General features: G+C 44.6%; 1 protein-coding gene across 1 annotated transcript in view; it reads right to left on the bottom strand.

Moving 5' to 3' along the window:
* The window catches only part of DNAH12 (dynein axonemal heavy chain 12), a 1,160,754-nt gene that overhangs the window by 681,650 nt on the left and 459,170 nt on the right, over positions 1-19,934 (bottom strand).

Genomic DNA, 19,934 nt, shown 5'->3' on the forward strand with positions numbered 1-19,934 from the left:
GCTACATTTGTATGAAGGACCAAAATACTGTACTGCATTGTATTGTAATATTTTCTTTCAGCAAAGGGAAGAATATCAAATATGTAATTCTATGAGGCTAATATTCAGTAAGCTGGAAAGTGGACAAGTTAACTTATCCCAGATATTCAGTGGGATAAGAACATAAGAAGTGACATGCTGAGTCATACCAAGGTCCATCAAGCCCAGCATTCTTTCTGACACTGGCCAGTCCATGTCACAAGTACTCAGCAGATCCCCAGTAGTTGATCTGCTTCTTGTAATCTCATTCACAGTGCTGGCTTTCCCGTCTACCTGGCTAATAACTGTTTATGAATTTTTTCTTCAGGAATTTGTCCAGTCCTTTTGTGAGCCCCACTATGTTACTTGCCTTAACCATGTCCTCTGGCAACAGATTCCATAGCTTGATTGTTCACCAAATGAAAAAATACTTCCTACAATTTGCTTTAAATCTCAGTTTCTAGTTTCATGGAATGTCCCCAAGTCCTGATGTTGTTTCAAAGGGTAAATAACCATTCCCTATTTACCCCTTCCACCCCACTCATCATTTTATAAATTTCAATCATATCCTCTCTCAGTCATCTCTTTTCCAAGCTAAAGAGTCCTGATCTGTATAGCTTTTCTCCATAAGGGAGCGTTTCCATCCCCTTTTTCATTTTTGTTTCCCTTCTCTGTACCTTTTCTATGTCTGCTATATCTTTTTTTGAGATGAGGGTAACCGAAACCGCACATAATACTCAAGGTGCAGTTGTACCATTGATCTATACAAAGGTATTATCAATTTTTCAATTGTGTTCTCTATTCCTTTCCATATAATTTCTAATATTCTATTTGCCTTTTGGCTGCCACTGCACACTGAACCAAAGTTTTCAAGGTATTGCCCAAAAGACTCTGAAGTCCTCTTCCTGGGTGGTGACTCTTAACACGGAATCCAGCATCATATACTTGCAGTTGGGATTATTTTTTTCCTATGTGTATTACTTTGCACTTGTCCACATTAAATTGCATCTCCTATTTAGAAGCCCTATTCCTAGTCTTGCAAGGTCTTTCCGCTGTTCTACATAATTTGCTCCTGTTTTAACAACTCGAAACAATTTTGTGTCATCTGCAAATTTGGGGGGTCATTTTCTAAAGCTATCTCACGCGTGCGATAGCTAGCTCGGGGCGGAGTCGGCCCCGGAAGAGGAGGAGTCGGGGTGGCACCGGGGCCGACTCCGCAAAGATTTCCCAGACAACGAACAGCACGCATGCTTTTTGTAGCGGCGCAGGGAAAGAAGAGGCATTTCAGACAGGATCCTTAGGGAAGCCAGCATCCTCTGATGATTCTCCGATCCCAGACTGAGGATGTTTTTATTATATCGAGTTACAGAATTCCACAGCAACTACTATACAGTATATGATTGGCTAATATGTCCTACGTGCTGATACAACATGTTGCCTGTGTGCATGCCTACGTAGCTATGGCTACAATCATACTGTATCTAAGACAGAGGGTTATTTATACTAAGAGCTTAAATGTGGAAAAACAACAGCTTAAGAAATGCAGACTTTGTGTCTGTTCTGAACGAGATAGGCAAAATGCTGAGAATGTTTATGCAAACTCAGCGAACAGTGTTAATGTAGGCCTTTCAGTGAGGAGTGCTGATGCAGGCCCTTCAGCCTCTGTGGTTTGCCAACAGAAGAGAAAAAGTTTGCATAGCAACACTTTTCACTGTCATTTTCGCGCCGAATAACTACACCTTTTATAACTACACCTAAAAACCTAAAAATCCTACACCTTTTATAACTACACCTAAAAATCCCTAAAAACCTAAAAACCTACAAAAAACCTACACTGGTTGCCCATTCAATCCAGAATCCAATGCAAAGTCCTCACCCTCATCCACAAAGCTCTTTACACTGACAACTTCAACTGGATGAACACAACCCTCTATTTCCGCGACCCACAAAGCAATCTCTGCTCCAAAATACTGGACTCATCCCAATCTCCTCTCCAAAAGCAATTCACCTGACCACAATAAGAGAACACACTCTATCCGTAGCCGGACCTACCCTCTGGAATAACTTACCAACATAGCTAAGACTGGAATCAACAACGCAAACCTTCAAAACAAAACTAAAAACATAGCTTTTCCAAAAAGCCTTTACAACAACCATTTAATACCCATTTCCGAGGACATCACATGATAGGATAACCCTTCGGACATACAGTTACAACTCAACATTCATGTTACCCTACAACAAGACACCCCATAAGATGTAATATCATGACTGTTTTTCATTTAATCCACTGTGTAAGAATGTAATCTCCTTTGTAAGAATTTAATGTCAGAGCCATAATAACAAAACTCTACGGAGGACATGCTCTCGTTACTGTTACAGCCTAATCTCCTTTGTAAGAAATAAGTAAGTTTAAAGTTACAATACTAAATAAGAATTGATAACTGTTATCAATCACCCCGCCAGGAGGGCAGAGTTAGCAATCTGTTATAGTTACTACCCAGAGGGGAGGGACTAGTAATGTACTCAGCTCTTGAAGAGTGAGAAATGAGCACTCTAATGTAGAATGGTGAATCCTTGGGCCGATGGCAGATGACAGCACCCTCAGGAGGATATCATGAGAGGGACCACCGGCTAGGCTGGAGCATGGAGACAGACACAAACAGTTCTTTATTAGACAGGTAGTAGAACCACCAGAGGTGGCAGTAGTGAGCTGAAGTGCCCGGCAGGGCTGAAGTCGCTCAGGTCCTGGAACTGCAATCTCCGGGTTTGCTGAGCTGTAGAGAGAGACTCATAGAATAGATTAATAAGAAGGCTCAGTAGCTGGAGAGAGTTAGGCCCTCGAGGAGCGAGTACCTGATTCCAGGGACAGCACTGAGAGAGCGATGATGACTCACAGTTATATATCTCTGTAATGGTTTCTAGGCAATAGAGAATAGTTAATATTTTCAGGAACAGGAGCCTCTAGGCGAGTACTGGTTCCTATCTGCAATCTGTAATAATTCACGATCTCCGTACCTGCGATAGCGTCTTAGACAGAAGAGAATCTTCAGGGTTCTAGGAATATGGGCCCTCGAGGAGCGAGTACCGGTTCCTATAAGCAACTGGAATAGAGACTCACAAAGTTCACGTCTGCGATTGCTTCCAGGCAACAGGGAGTCTTCTGAGTGTTCAGGGTCGTAGGCCCTTGAGGAGCGAGTACCGGATCCCGTCTTAGCAATCTGAAAACAAGAGGAGAGAGTGGGGCCCCCGAGAAGCGGGTACCCCTGGTAAGTTCAAAGAGGCAGAGTAGCTTGGACGAATCCTTGCTAACTCGATTCGTAAGCGTAAGCAAAGACCTTTTATGTTGGAAGCGGATAATGTCACTATGGGGGGACGCCCCTGAGGTTCGCGCCCTTGCTGGTACAAACTTCGGAGCGCGTGCGCCCTACATCATCAGGAACATGGCAGATCCACAGCGTCAGGCTAGCCCGGGGATGCCAGAGAGAAGCGGCAAGGAGACGCCGCGGCAGGAGACTGTCCATCAGACCCAGAGGGAGTCGCCAAAGAGGTAGAGGGTGAAGTGTAGGCACGAACGCAACAGTACCCCCCTTCAAAGGGCGATCTCCTCTTCGGGTACCAGGCTTAGGTTTTAAAGGATGCGCGAGATGGAACTGATGAAGGAACTCTTTATCCAAGATATTGGTCTGAGGCTCCAAGTGCTCAATTCGGGACCAAAGCCTTCCCAGACTAGTAGGTATTCCAACTGTTTGCCTCTGTTACAAAAATCCATAATCTCTTTAATCTTGAGTTCAACTTCGTTTTCAACAAGGGTGATAGATGAATCTTGAGATTTGGAAGAATCTTGCTGAGTTTATTGCTGATATCAGCAGCATTGGGTGGAGTGGCTACGGACGTCACTGAAGGATTCAGTGAAAGTGGTGGTATAAAAGAATGTCCAAAATCCATGTCCAAAGGTAACTCTCCAATAGATATAGTTGGATGAGAATTGGTAGCATCATCAGCAGAAACGGACTGGCTGGTTGCTAGAGATATCCTCTTTGTATCTATTATGTGCTGTGGTTCATCAGGCACATCTTCTGAATGAAATGAGTGTGACAATGCGTCTGGCTCTGGTGTTTTGATCTCCTGGTCGGTACTTAAGTACAAAGTCAAAATGGTTGAAGAATAAAGACCATCTGGCCTGTCAGTAATTCAAACGTTGTGCAGGTACTCGAAATGTACTCGAAATGGCCGTCTCGCATGTTGAAGGCCGTTTTCCATTCATCGTCACTTCGAATGCGGATAAGGTTGTAGGCCCCTTTCAAGTCAAGCTTAGAAAATATCTTGGCCCCTTGCAGCCTATCAAACAGCTCCGAGATTAATGGCAAGGGGTAACAGTCTTTAATCGTGATATCATTTAGACCTCGATAGTCGATACATGGGCGTAGGGGACCGTCCTTCTTCCCTATGAAGAAAAAGCCTGCGCCCGCTGGTGACTTAGATGGTCGAATAAACCCTTTCTGAAGATTTTCTTTGATGTATTCCAACATAGCCTTATTCTCCAGAGCTGAGAGAGGGTACACCCTTCTTTTAGGTGGTTCCAAATTGGGCTTCAGCCTTATGGCACAGTCAAAAGACCTATGCGAAGGAAGAATATCAGCCGCTTCTTTGGCGAATACATCCCCGAAGGATGCATATTCAAGTGGCAGTCCTGGCACCGCTGGAGTCATAGTCATGCAGATCGTAGACGAACCCTCCTTAAGGCATTTCTCATGACATTCAGGGCCCCATTGTGAAAGGTCCAGGGAAGCCCAGTCAAATTGGGGTTGATGCAACTGCAGCCAAGGAAACCCCAGGACATTGGGGTGCATGGCCTTTTCCAGTACAAAGAAGGAGATGATCTCCGTATGAAGTGCTCCAGTGCGAAGTGTAACTGGTACGGTCTCGTAAGTTACGTCGCCCGGCAAGGGTTCCCTATGAATGGAAGACAACAGTAGTGGATTTTTTAAGTCGATGAGAAGAATCCTTAAACATTCCACTAACCATCTAGTAATCAAGTTGCCTCCTGCCCATGAATCTACCAGGGCAGAAGTCTGAACCGTGACTGGTTCATAGGTCAGGGAGACTGGAAGAGAAAGTGGAGGAGAGGATGCAGTAAGTCCCAAGAACAGTCTCTCCACCGTACTAGAATTTCTCCGTTCTTCAAGTAATATAGAGACAACACGGCCGGACTGACCGCAATACATGCACAGACCACCTTGTCCCCGGACTCTTCTTTCTTTAGAAGTTAAGTGACCATGACCAAGTTGCATCGGTTCCTCTTTATCAACTGCAGGAATTGCTGGACCCATCTGAAAAGCAGGAGTACTGACCTGTTTCAACCCAGGTAATACCTTAGGCGGAAGTTCCTTCACCTTGCCTCGAAGCCGCCAGTCAATCCGAATAGCTAAGGCTATCAATTCTTCCAGTGAGTCAGGTGTCTGACGAGCAGCCAGCTCGTCCTTCACACGAGTATCCAGACCTCTGCAAAAGAGTGTCTTCAGACATCTGGGGTCCCAATGAAGTTCCGCTGAGTTTTAAATTCTATGGCAAATTCAGCCAGGGATCTGTTGTCTTGCTTCAAGTCCACTAAAGCAAACCCGGCAACAGACATATGAACAGGGTCATCAAAAACGGATTTAAACAAGTCCATAAATCCTTCTATATATCTGCAAAATAGGGTCCTTGCATTCCCACAAGGTAGATGCCCACGACAAGGCTCTCCCATCCAAGTATGACAAAATATAGCTGGTCTTAGAGAGACCTGTGGGAAACAATGAAGGTTGTAAGGTTAAATGCAAGCTGCACTGGTTCAAAAAGCCCCGAGTCTTCTGGAGTTCTCCGGAGAATCGAATAGGCGCCGCCAGTGGGACAGCTGTCTTGAAAGTTACCTCCTGTAACTGACCTTCTTGTGTGGAAGCTGTGCCTTGTATCTTCTGGGTGTTAAGCTGATGAAAGGCTGCAGTAAGTTTTTCCAAGGTTTCTTGCTGTTCTGAGATGCGTTGAGCCAGGCCCGGAATAGCCTGCAAGGCAGAAAGAAGAGCCGGGTCCATGGCTACAGACATCCAATACTTAGCTGGGTTCCCAGGAGTACTGCTTCTCCAATTTTTAAAGCCGGATTCACTGGAGTTAGCAATCTGTTATCAATCACCCCGCCAGGAGGGCGGAGTTAGCAATCTGTTATAGTTACTCCCCAGAGGGGAGGGACTAGTAATGTACTCAGCTCTTGAAGAGTGAGAAATGAGCACTCTAATGTAGAATGGTGAATCCTTGGGCCGATGGCAGATGACAGCACCCTCAGGAGGATATCATGAGAGGGACCACCGGCTAGGCTGGAGCATGGCGACAGACACAAACAGTTCTTTATTAGACAGGTAGTAGAACCACCAGAGGTGGCAGTAGTGAGCTGAAGTGCCCGGCAGGGCTGAAGTCCCTCAGGTCCTGGAACTGCAATCTCCGGGTTTGCTGAGCTGTAGAGAGAGACTCAGAATAGATTAATAAGAAGGCTCAGTAGCTGGAGAGAGTTAGGCCCTCGAGGAGTGAGTACCTGGTTCCAGGGACAGCTCTGAGAGAGCGATGATGACTTACAGTTATCTATCTCTGTAATGGTTTCTAGGCAATAGAGAATAGTTAGTATATTCAGGAACAGGAGCCTCTAGGCGAGTACTGGTTCCTATCTGCAATCTGTAATAACTCACGATCTCCGTACCTGCAATAGCGTCTTAGACAGAAGAGAATCTTCAGGGTTCTAGGAACATGGGCCCTCGAGGAGCGAGTACCGGTTCCTATATGCAGCTGGAATAGAGACTCACAAAGTTCATGTCTGCGATCGCTTCCAGGCAACAGGGAGTCTTCTGAGTGTTCAGGGTCGTAGGCCCTCGAGGAGCGCATACCGGATCCCGTCTTAGCAATCTGAAAACAAGAGGAGAGAGCGGGGCCCCCGAGGAGCGGGTACCCCTGGTAAGTTCAAAGAGGAAGAGTACCTTGGACGAATCCTTGCTAACTCGATTCGTAAGCGTAAGCAAAGACCTATTATGTTGGAAGCGGATGACGTCACTACGGGGGGACGACCCCGAGGTTCGCGCCCTTGCTGGTACAAACTTCGGAGCGTGCGTGCACGCCCTACGTCATCAGGAACATGGCGGATCCACAGCGTCAAGCCAGCCCGGGGACGCCAGAGAGAAGCGGCAAGGAGATTCCGCGGCAGCAGACCGTCCATCAGACCCAGAGGGAGTCGCCAAAGAGGTAGACTGGGTGGAGCGAGGGTGAAGAGCAGGCACGAACGCAACAATAACAAAGCTAAATACGAACTAAATATGATGTGAAATAAGAGTTAATTACAATGTTCAATACATTTTGTACTGAAGTTATAATGCAGTTACATACACAATGTTAAATAAGAACTTGATGATGTTATAATGTACAACAAGAAGACCTCAACTTCTTGAACACAGCTACAATGTAAACCGATGTGATATTCTATATTGAACAAGCAGAATAAAAAAAACAAAAAATAAATAATACTCCTCAATAATACCATATGTTGTAGTAATAATCTATTTTGCTAAAGTAGCTTTAGATGACACTTCACCTTTGTGTGGTCCTCCAAATAATACAAATAGTTTACCTGTTTTTCTAAAAGAATTTGTTACTACTTCTAAATATCTTAGAAGAGTACATTTTATATCCAGATATTTCAAAAAAATTATTTCCTTCACATTCTACTTTTGTATTTAATGATTTCTTTATTAAATGTTTACAAAATAATATATCAAGAAACCTTGAGAAAGAAAAACATGTTATAATTGATCAAAAAACATAAGAAGAAAAAAATCATAAATAAATACAACACAATGCAACCAATCAAAGCCCACAATATCAAGGAAACTATCACACACAACCTAAGGAATTTCTATAAAGAAACTAAGACAATGTGTTTAATGTACCATATGTATGTGAGAGTTCAATTCCTAGGATGATGACTCTGCAGAAATATGATTCAAGGATCCATTCATACCTTACTGCATAAACTTATCAGTTAGAAATAATGTCAACTGCACAGGAGCAAAAAAAAAAAATCTAAGAAACTTCTTTATATTTAATGAAATATTTACAAGAAAATTTGAGGAAAAATCGTGCCCCTAACTGCAAAATCTAGGCTTCATCTATATCTCTTCAGGCATTCTGTTAAGTCCAAATTTTCCTATGAAACTACCAATTTTCACCTCTTACCACTATCTCTACAGTTTTACTAGGAGTCATATAATAGATGCGGAAGAATTTAAGTAGGTACCTCACAGACTTCAACCATATATCTGCAAAACATTTTTTTTAGCTGACACATTGGGCAGCCTAGGAAAATTTATAAAACATAAATTCTGCCATCTTATAGAATTTTCTATATTCGCCATTTTAGGTAGAAGACAAACATTATCTTCAATCAAAGATTGCTGAATTGCAGCAATTTGATCAGACTTATTCATTAAGCCCGACAGGCGTTGTTCAGGTGACTCCTTAAATTTATCCAGTTCTTTAATCTTCTGATCCACAACAGAATTTTCTTTGATCACCACAGCTAACTGACCCCTAGATTTATAAAATGCTATAAATATAGCGGAAACAGCACCCTTGATAAAAAAAAAGAAAAAAAAGGGGGGGTGGCATGGATAGGCTAATTACCCAGCTCCCACATCACACAGAAAATTTCCACACCTGTGCTATTTTTCACTTGGGGGCAGATTTTCAAAGCCCTACACACGTAAATCCATGAGGATTTACATGCGTAGGGGGGTTATGTGCGCCGGGCCTATTTTCAAAAGGCCCAGCAGCACGCGTAAAGCCCCGGGACGCGTGTAAGTCCCGGGGCTTGAAAAAATGGGCGATCCAGGGGCGGGGCATGGGTGGTCTGGGGGTGTGGCCAGACGCCTTTCCACACCACTGGGCAAGGGGATCACGCGCTGGCAGTCGGCCAGCGCATGCGTAACTTGTGAAATAAAGGAACGGGGTTGTTTTTTTTCGGGCTGGGGGGCGGAACAGGTAGGAGAAGGGTGGGGAGGGGAAGGTGGGGGGGGGGAAGGAAAGTTCCCTCCGAGGCCACTCCGATTTCGGAGCTCCAATTTCAGAGCAGCCTCGAAGGGAACGGGGAAACCAGCTGGTCTCCCCAAGGGCTCGGTGCACCTCCTTGCGCGCGCTGACCCCTGATTTTATAACGTGTGCGCAGCTGCACACACATGTTATAAAATCGGGCATACATTTGTGCACACCAGGTAGCGCACACAAATGTAGGCCGTACGCGTACATTTTAAAATCTGCCCCTTTGTGCACTGAGAAAGAGAAGGCAAGAAAACTCTGTATAAAGTCAGTCTGACACTCTATATGTACCACTGTAGAGGGGCACTTGAATTGGGGTGGGTTTTGGATGGTGGGGGGGTTAGGGGGATGGTGTTACAGAAATATTCTGAGGTATTTATACTAAAATTGGCATCACTAAATATTTGCAGTCATTATAACCCTCCCCCTCCACCTTCCAAAACCAACCCTGACTCAAAGTGTCCCTCTACTGTGGTACATATAAAGAGAGTGTCAGACTGACTCTGTGCAGAGTCTCTCTCTCCCCTGTGTGGTAAAAATATTCTTGCCATAATGCAAGACTATCGCAAGCACAATACACTGAAAAATAGGTGTTATTTTCGGTACTAAATCATGTGCTGCTATATTGCATTGGGCACTGCTGACTCTCATTACCATTAACTCTTCTCAAATTCTTCCCACTGGAATACTCAATGTGGAATATGCATTTGCATTGCATTATTTATCACGTGCATTAGGGCATTAACACACGCATTAAGGCTCTAACGCGAAATGATAAATGACCCTGTAAGAACTTTCCCAAGACTCTCAATAGCATTCTAAATGGGCTCCAAAGTAAAGGCCACGGGTTTTTGCACACACACTGAAAGTAATAAAGTGTGATGAGGCTCATGTTTACCTACGAAGAAAATCCTGGACTGGATTATCCCAGGGAGAGCCAGAGGCAGATCCAGGCAGCAAAGGCCTCAAAGAGACAGGAGGGAGACTACATTTCACAGGCTCTTAAAGCCACTGACAGACCAATGGGAAGGGAGAGAGGGGGCTGTTCATACACCGGGAGATGTGACCCTGAGGGAGTGGGCGCACACAGCTGAGCCCTTGATTAGGAAGGAGGAAATTCAAGACGATGCTGGGGAGTTTAAATTGGGAGCCAGCCCTAAGGAAGGGGAGGAGGACATAGAAGTGGACTACCCAGAGGCAGAAACAGAGACAGAGATGGGAATAGAGTGAGTTAGGTTACTCTGATTATTTGTTGTTTTGTTTGGAGGATTGGAAAGGCTGATGCCTGGAGCATAACTGTGGGGAGAAGGGGCGTGTTGTGCTAGAGCCTAGGAGGCCTGCAAAAGGAGTCCTAGTGCAAAGTTTACTTTTTTTTGTTTTCTCCCTATGTCTTGGGTGAACTTATAATTGGGTTTGTTGGTGAAAGATGGGTAATGGAGAAATTGCTTACCTGATAATTTCGTTTTCCTTAGTGTAGACAGATGGACTCAGGACCAATGGGTATAGTGTACTCCTGAAAGCAGTTGGAGACGGATCAGATTTCAATCTGACATCAGCCTTAGTACATATACCCCTGCAGGAAGTGCAGCTCTTCAGTATTCTCCTCGAAAAGCAATTGTGGATATATGTGTGGCTGAATAACTTGGATAACTTCTGTACATATGTTTCTGAATAGTTCTATATTGTAGTTTAATTAGGCCTCTCTGTTCTCTGTAAGTTCCTTATTGTTATTTGTTCCAATGTATACCGCCCCAGAGGCGACAGTTTTAGTTCCTTGTAAACCGGTGTGATATGTATATTATATAGGAACATCGGTATATAAAAATGAAAAATAAATAGCATGATTAACTTTATAACTTAGTTAACTTGATTAACTTGAACTGGTTGAATTGGTTATAGCTGGAGACCACCAGTGCCCTCAACCAAGAAACGTCGACACCCGGTAGGATGGGTGTCCTAATTGGAGGGAAAGCTTGTCTTACCCGTGAATAACTCGCTCTCGGGGATGTCACCCGAGGATTCCATGAATAACAGCAGCCGTGGGTGGGATGCTGAGTCCATCTGTCTACACTAAGGAAAATGAAATTATCAGGTAAGTCATTTCTCCATTTCCTAGCGTGTAGCAGATGGACTCAGGACCAATGGGATGTATAAAAGCTACTCCCGAAACGGGTGGGAGGCTGCCCGAGGCCCACTTAGTACTGCCCTTGCAAATGCTGTGTCCTCTCGAGCCTGAACACCAGGCGGTAGAACCTGGAGAAGGTGTGGATGGAGGACCATGTTGCCGCCGGACATATCTCGGCGGGTGACAGCATCTTGGTTTCCGCCCAGGACACTGCCTGGGCTCTAGTGGAATGGGCCTTGACTTGCAAAGGCGGAGGCTTGCCTGCTTCTACGTAGGCCGCCTTGATAACTTCTTTGATCCAGCAGGCTATGGTTGCCTGTGAGGCCGCTTCCCCTTGCTTCTTCCCGCTATGAAGGGCAAATAGATGGTCCGTCTTTCATACGGATTCCAACCTTTCCAGATATCGGACTAGGAGTCTGCCGACATTGAGGTGGTGCAGGCTGCGAGATTCTTCCGAATCCTTAAGCTCATCTGGCGATGGCAGCGAGATGGTTTGGTTGAGATGGAAGTGAGAAACCACTTTGAGGAGGAAGGACGGGACAGTGCGTAACTGGATGGTTCCTGGAGTGAGTCTGAGGAACGGCTACCGGCAGGACAGTGCTTGCAGCTTGGAGATACGACAGGCCAAACAGACTGCCACCAGGAAGGCTGTTTTCAATGTTAATAGTCAGAAGGACAGGCCGCGGAGAGGTCTGAAGGAGGCTCCTGCTAAGAAGTCTAGGACCAGGTTGAGGTTCCATATCGGCACCGGCCACTTTAGGGGTGGTCGGATCTGTTTGACTCCCTTCAGGAAGCGGGAGAAATCCGGGTGAGAGGCTAGGCTACCATCCTCCCTCTTGGTTCCGTAGCATGACAATGCGGCCACCTGTACCTTGATGGAGTTGAGAGACAATCCCTTCTGTAGACCGTTCTGTAGGAATTCCAAAATCGTGGGAATTTTGACTAATCGTGGGATGCTTAGTCCTCACACCAGGCTTCGAATACTCTTCAAATCCTTATGTATGTTAGGGATGTGGAGAACTTGAGTGCTCAGAGCAGGGTGTCAATTACTGCCCCTGAGTATCCGCTCTTCCTCAGGCGAGTCCTCTCAATGGCCAGGCCGTAAGAGAGAATCGAGCTGGGTCCTCGTGGAGGATCGGCCCTTGTTGGAGCAGATCCCTGTGTGGCGGTAGCAGAAGGGGGCTTCCTGTCAGTAGCCTTCGCATGTCTGCATACCACGGCCTTCTTGGCCAGTCCGGGGCCACCAGAAGTACTGGACCCTTGTGGTGTTCTATCTTGTGGATGATTGCACCCAATAGGGGCCATGGTGGGAAGGCGTATAATAGAGTTTCCTGTGGCCAAGTCTGTACCAGGGCATTGATTCCCTGGGACTGAGGTTCCCGTCTGAGGCTGAAGAAGCTGGGCACTTCTGCATTGGACCGGTTTGCCAGGAGGTCCATGGTTGGTGTTCCCCAATGGCTTACTATCAACTGGGTCTAGACTTTCTCTGCTGAGGTAATCCGCAGTGACGTTGTCTTTCCCTGCAATGTGGACGGCCTAGATCTCTCAGAGGTTCGCTTCCACTCCTCTCTCGACTGGGATAGTAGTGCGCTTCGATACTGCGCAGACCATGGCATCCACTTTCGGACATGGCAGGTCATCTTTGGTAGTGGGATCCAGAGGGTACATAGCTGCCAGGGCACGCCCCCCTTTGAACGTGGTCTCCGGGGCTTCCCATTCCAAGTCAATTAGCTGCTGGACGGCTTGTAACAGTGGGAAATGATGGCAGGTCTGACGGAGTCCCTCTAGGAGGGGATTCGTCTTAGGTTCCCCCGAGGCACTTGTGCCCGGGATACCAAACATCAAAAAAATATTTCAAAACAGACACATCAAATAAACAGCCAATTATTTAAAACTAATAGGGATTTTTAAAAAATCCTCCACTCTCCATACCTGGGAACATTTGATTTCCAGTTAACCTTAGATTGACCTGGATTAGAGAGGAAGGAGGAGGGTACACAAACTTTTTCCTTTCTCTCATACACACTTTCTAACACATGTTCTTTCTTTCACACACACACTAATACACATGTTCATTCTCTTTCACACACACACTCTAACACACATGTTCATTCTCACACACAGTCCCTCACACACACACATACTCATTCATTGATTCTCTCCCCTTCATATACACGCACAAGCTCTCACATACTCATTGGCTTTCTCTCTCTCTCTCTCACACACACACACACACACACACATACATACAGGCACTTTCTCACACACATATATACACAGGACTCTCTCAGGCTCAGTGACTCTCTCCCCTTCACATACAACACACACACACACACACACACACACACACACACATACACTATCTCCTGCTCAGTGTTTCTCTTTCTCGCTGTGGCTCTTTTTCCCTCACACACAGGCACTCTCACACACTCAGTACCTTTATCTTCCTCACATTCAGTGGCTCTCTCCCTCACACACAGACACACCCACCTGCACACACACACTCTCTCGAGCTCAGTGGATCTCTCTCCCATATATACACAGAAACTCACTCACTCAGTTGCTCTCTCTCTCACACACATATACACAGGTACTCTCTCAAATTAAATGGCTCTCTCTCCCACACACACAAATACACACAGACCTCCTCTCATGCTCAGTCATTACCTCTCCCTTACCACACAGGCACTTTCTTACATTCAGTGGCTCTCTCTTTCTCTCACAAGCATGCATGATCTCTCTTTCTCTCTCTCACACACACACACATTCAAGGTCGTCCACTCTATTATGGATCTTTTTGCAGCTGTCCCAATGAGTTTCTTCTTTTGTCACTAGGGTGGCCTCAATGAAGATGCACTATCGGGGGTGGTGGCTGCCTCACTGAAAATTCACTGCTGGGGAGGGGGGCCATCAGTAAAGATTTGCCAGGGAGGGGCCGTGTCAGTAAAGATTCACCACCAGTTGGTGGTGCCAAGTCAGTAAAGATGTGCCGCAGGGGAGGGGGAGCTGCTTCAGTAAAGATGCGCCTCTAGTGGGGGAGCCATATCAGTAAAGATGTGCCATGGGGGAGGTGCTGTATCACTAAAGATGCACCACTGGGGGAGGTTCAAGTCTTTAAAGATGCACCAGGTAGAGGGCCACGTCATTTAAGATGCGAAGGAGGAGGACCGCATCGATCCAGATGTGCCACGGGCACGGAGTCATTGAAGCTGCATTGCTGCAGATTGAAATTGTGCAATAGCCCACTGAGGATTCTTTTTCTCATGGGAGGAGGGAAACCCTGTGGGCAGCTCACTGAAGCTGCGTTGCTGGGTTTGGCCTTAAGGCAAGGTGAGGTGGCTATGGCAGGTACCACTTTTTGCCGCTTCAAAATTTTGCCGCTTATTTATTATTTTTTTTTATTTAGTGCTTTTTTATACCGGCATTCATGATACAATCATATCATGTCGGTTTACAAGGAACCGGGGTACAAAAAACCTTAAACATTAACATAACGAAGAGAGGCAAAAAGTTACAATGAACAGGGGTAATGGAACTGGGGGAAGAAGAAGACAAAGCAGAAAGTAATTCAATGATCATAATAATTATTTACAGTGTGCTGAATGTTCAGTAATGATAGCTATGGCGGATCGGTGAATTTAGGGAAAGGCTTGTTTAAATAGCCAAGTCTTAAGCCTTTTTCTAAATGTCAACAGGCAGGGTTCTTGTCTGAGTTCAGGGGGAATAGTATGCCATATGGTTGGTCCCGCTGTGGAGAAGGCCCGTTCTCTGGTGGCTAGATGATGGGTGGATTTGGTTGGGGGGGGGCCTGCAGGGATCCTCTGTAGGCTTCTCTGATAGGTCTGGACGAGGTGTGTAGTCTGAGTGGGAATTGAAGGTTAAGAGGGGCTTGATTATGGATGGTTTTGTGGATGATGGTGAGGGACTTGTGTAGAATTCTGAAACTTATTGGTAGCCAGTGTAGATTTCTGAGGATGAGTGTGATGTGGTCTCGTCTGCAAGTGTTTGTTAGGATTCTGGCTGCTGCGTTTTGAAGCATCTGCAGAGGTTTGATGGAGGAAGCGGGGAGACCTAGCAAAATGGAGTTGCAGTGATCTATCTTGGAGACTAGAATGGCTTGGAGGACAGTTCTGAAATCTTGGAAGTGTAGAAGTGGTCTAATTCTTTTTAGTACCTGCAGTTTATAGAAGCAGTCCTTGGTTGTGTGGTTGATGAATGTTTTTAAATTCAGACGGTTATCAGGCGGCTTGAGGCTGCCACCTCATCCTGCCTCATTATAGAACCACCCCTAAGAGGAGTGGAACTGAAACAGTCAAGATATCAGCAGAGGAAAGAAGCAGAGGTTCAGGGAGCTCAGCCTTGACCTCAAAGCCATGGAGAAATCCTCTGAAGAGGAGGAAGAACAATAGCCAGTTCTAAAGCAGCTAATGGCACTAAAGTTAAGATGTGTTGTATTGATTAACTGAACCCTGCAAAGCTAGAGTTGGTATATGGAAATGCTTTAGTTGAGTTTATGATCCTGAGGGGAAGAAAGAATGCAAAGAAAAGATAAGAAGTTTAATTTTTCTGAGTGATAGTCTTTATAGTCTTTAGAACTGAATTGCTAACAAATGTATAAAAGCTATCTTTCTGAAATACAAAGACAGTTGAAAAAACAATGGTTGTTTTGCCTAGATTTAAGCAAGGGTGGTTAATTGCTTTGGTAATACTGCTGAAAGAGACCATGTTACTGTGACTGTGAACTAGAAACAAAAACATCCTAATTAGCACTAATTGAGAGCTTGGATCAGGCTATGCTTGCAACAAAATTAGGTAGCCTTCCAAAGTGATGGGGACTGCAAGCTAACATTAAGGGTGAGAGTCTTCAGGTAATTTTGAAAAAAAAATGCAAACTCTTGGTTGTAAGAAATGTAGAGAATACAGCTGGGCTTGAAAGTTTAAGAGCTGTGCACGCCATGAAAGTCTCCAAATAAAAGGTTTTAGGGTAAGCTTGAATAACACTGGTGCTGGCCTTAAATGTGGAACACTGAGCCCAGGGTATAAAGCTATGTCCACTCTCAAGATCTTGCAAAGTTATAAATACATGGAAACATTATAGTACTGTCTGTAGGTAAACTGGGGAGTGATAATGTAATGATTTTTGGGGCTTATATCCACCAATATTCAGTCTGTTATTGTTTGTGGAGTTAAAACATTGAAGAAGTGTGTAATTTTCAGCAGTTTGTTAGAGACACCTATATGGAACTGAAAGAATATTCATGAGCTGTGTTAGCTGTGAGCTTTACAGATTGTCATTGCTTGAAAAAGAAATGCAATATTGGTTGTGAAGAAGTAAATATAAAAGGGAACAGGCTTCAAAGCATGTTATATGCTTGTCTTAAAGAAGAAAGAATGAAATAAAGGCCCAGAGGAGATTTGAGAGTGCTGAGAAAGAGTATCTCAGACTTGCAAAGTTTTTTTTATAGGCACTACATATGGTAAGTCTGCAGCTATGGAAGGTGGATATACCTTAACATAGGGTTACATTTGAAACTAGGGAAAGATCTCCATTTGCACTGAAAGAGATATTGAGAATAGAGAGTATTGAGACTCAGGTAACAGTCAAGGGAGAAAGTGAGCTAAGGGAGGGCCTTGGTATATTAATGAATTAAGAAGTCCAGTCTTAATAGCCTTGATAGCTGTTGACTATCTGGTTCATACTGGCCCAAGCTACTCTCCATCTAAGCCAAGACTTCTGATCAGCTGAACGATGGCCCAGAATGTGCCCTAGAACTTGGATTCTCATGACAATAAGGTGCCACCTGGCTCTTGTCATTCTTGCCACACCAGACTAACAAGGCTATCCCTCTGAAGATTTATTCCTTTGCTTCATATTCTTGCTTCAGCTGTAAAATTGATGGACTTTGGCGTTTTTACAAGTTGCCATTAGATCCATTTGTGGCATTCCCCATCATTTCATTATCTTCTGAAACACCTCTTGGCTGAGTTCCCACTCTTCTCGATCCAGAAGCTCCAGGAGCATGGAAATCGCTTGAAGATTTTCTTGACCTGCATTATATACCACAGAAATTTGTTGAAGATTTCTTTCTTCCCAGGGAAAGGAGACATTACTACTTACCTGATAATTTCCTTTCCTCTAAGGAAGGCAGGCCAATCCACACAAGTAGATTATACATCTTTACCAGTAGATGGACATGAAGTAAAGCTGATGTCACAGGCATACAGCTCTGTCCAACATCATCCTGCCACTATTCTTTGGAAAAGCCAAACTGTGGACAAACTGATTAGACTTGAACATGACTATTAACAGTCGACCACTTATGCTTCCAACCAGTTTGGAACACTGAGCACAGATAAAATAATTGACTTAGGGGCTGGTTATAAAACTCACCAGTCCTTCAGCAAATAAACAGGAACATACTTTGCGTCATCCACAGCATGTGGGGAAAACCTGGAGAGGGGCTACAATACACACAAAACTGAGTCTGCAGCTGTGATTATCCATAATTAATATGCATGAGATAAATCTGCATACATCAGAGGCCTAGTATTTGCAGATTTATTTCTTGCAATATTCATTTCGGATAGCTTAATAAAACAAGTTTACTTAGGGAATAGCCACTGCTTTTAATCACATCAGTAGCATGGGATCTTTTTGGTGTTTGGGTACTTGCCAGGTTCTTGTGGCCTGGTTTGGCCTCTGTTGGAAATAGGATGCTGGGCTTGATGGACCCTTGGTCTGACCCAGCATAGCAATTTCTTATGTACTTAAGTACAAACTAAAAGGCAAGTCATCAGCTGAGGGAGGGTTGTGGATTGCCTGTCCTGCCTTCCTTAAAGTAAAGGAAATTATCAGATAAGTAGTAATTTCTCCTTCCTCCACAATTAGGCAAGCCAATCCACAAGAGTGGGATGTACCAAAGCTGCTCCTGAACAGGGTGGGATGCTGTCCACGGTCTCATCAACACTGCAGATATGAAGGTGGCATCTTCCTAAGTCCAAACGTCCAAGTGGCAATACTTGGAGAATGTGTGTAAGGTGGACCATGTTCTGCTTGGCAATCCTCAACAGGAGATAACAACCGAATCTCCACCCATGATGCCACCAGAGCCCCAGTGGAAAGTGTCCTACTCTGTTTAGGCAATAGAACCTCAATATCCACATAGCTGGCCAAGATGATTTCTCTTACCCAAAGGGCTATAGTCGCCTGCGTTGCCGGTTAACCTTGTTTATATCCACCATAGAGCATAAACAGTCACTCAAATTGTTTGAAAGCAATTTTCCAGTACCGCATCAGATGTCTCTAGACATCAAAGGCACGCAACAGATGATACTCACACCCATCTCTATCCCTGTCCCAAGTGGGAAGGAGCCTAAACTAATTCAAATGAAACTCCAAAACCACTTTTGGCAAAAATAAAAGGTACTATCCTAATTTGTACCACCCCCAGAGCCATTTGCAGAAATGGCGAATGGCAAGAAGAAGCCTGCAGCTCTGAAACTGGGCGTGCTAAACAGTCAAGAAATTTAAGACCAGGCTAAGGGCCATAAGAGGCACCAGTAGCCCCAAGGGAGGACATTTAACTCCCTTCACCAACCTGGACATATCTGGACAGGAGGCAATGTCCCACCACTGATTTGTTTCTCTACAACAAGCAAGAGCTTCTACTTGCACCCTCAATGTGCTAAGGGCCAAGCCTTTAAGCAAGTATCCTATAAAAATTCCAACATCAGTAAAATGTCAACTATGAGAAGATGAAAACCTCGCTCTTCACACCAACCTTCAAATAGCCTCCAAACTCTAATGTAAGCTAGAGATTTAGAAAATTTTCTGGCCGGGAGCACTGCAGGATGCTTCAGCAACTGAGCCCTCTCAAGGGCTAGACCATAAACAAAACCAACCTGATCATCGTGCAACATGGACGCCAGTGCAACAGATCCTTCCTAAATGAAAGTCTGAGAGTTCTGCTAGACTCTAAAGAACACAAATATGCATAAGACTTGCTAAATGGAATGTCTCTATTAAAGAAATAGTCAACCTTCATACGATACCATAAGGAATTGGTTATCGTGCTGATAAGCTCTTATGGTTAAAGAGCTTTGTAAATCATTAGATGACTGAATATTGTGCAATTTAGCCCAGGAAAAATAATTCTTGGATGAGGTACTTGTTGCACTTATCTTTAAATCCACTTTCAGTGATAGTTTTCGCCATCCGACATCGTGAGGTTTCGGGGTATGTAACCCCTTCTTCAAGGACACAACGTTAATTGTAGTGGTCAGTGGATGTAAAGTTTGCAGGAGTCGTGGTGTCCGGGACAGAACCGTCTGCTGACAGACACGGAAAGGCAATGCAAAAAGCTATCACTTTTAAATTTCAAGTGCCAAACAGGCTACCTGCGTTATGCGGAACGGAACCCTATGCTGGCCATAGCTTATCAGCACAATAACCAATTCCTTATGGTATCGTATGAAGGTTGACTAATTCTTTAGTTGAGATATTCGATTTAGCAAGTTTTATACATATTTGTGTTTCTTACACTTGCAATATTTTTAGGTCTTTATTTTGAGACTCTAAAGAATGGCATACCATGGCCTATCGCTAATTTGGAGCTCACAGACATACAGTTTTGGTCTGCCCTGCAACCTTCCAAATGATCCAGGCTATCAAGAGCCATAG

The sequence above is a fragment of the Rhinatrema bivittatum genome, chromosome 4 (genome assembly GCF_901001135.1).
Source record: "Rhinatrema bivittatum chromosome 4, aRhiBiv1.1, whole genome shotgun sequence".
NCBI classification, from domain to species: Eukaryota; Metazoa; Chordata; class Amphibia; order Gymnophiona; family Rhinatrematidae; genus Rhinatrema; species Rhinatrema bivittatum.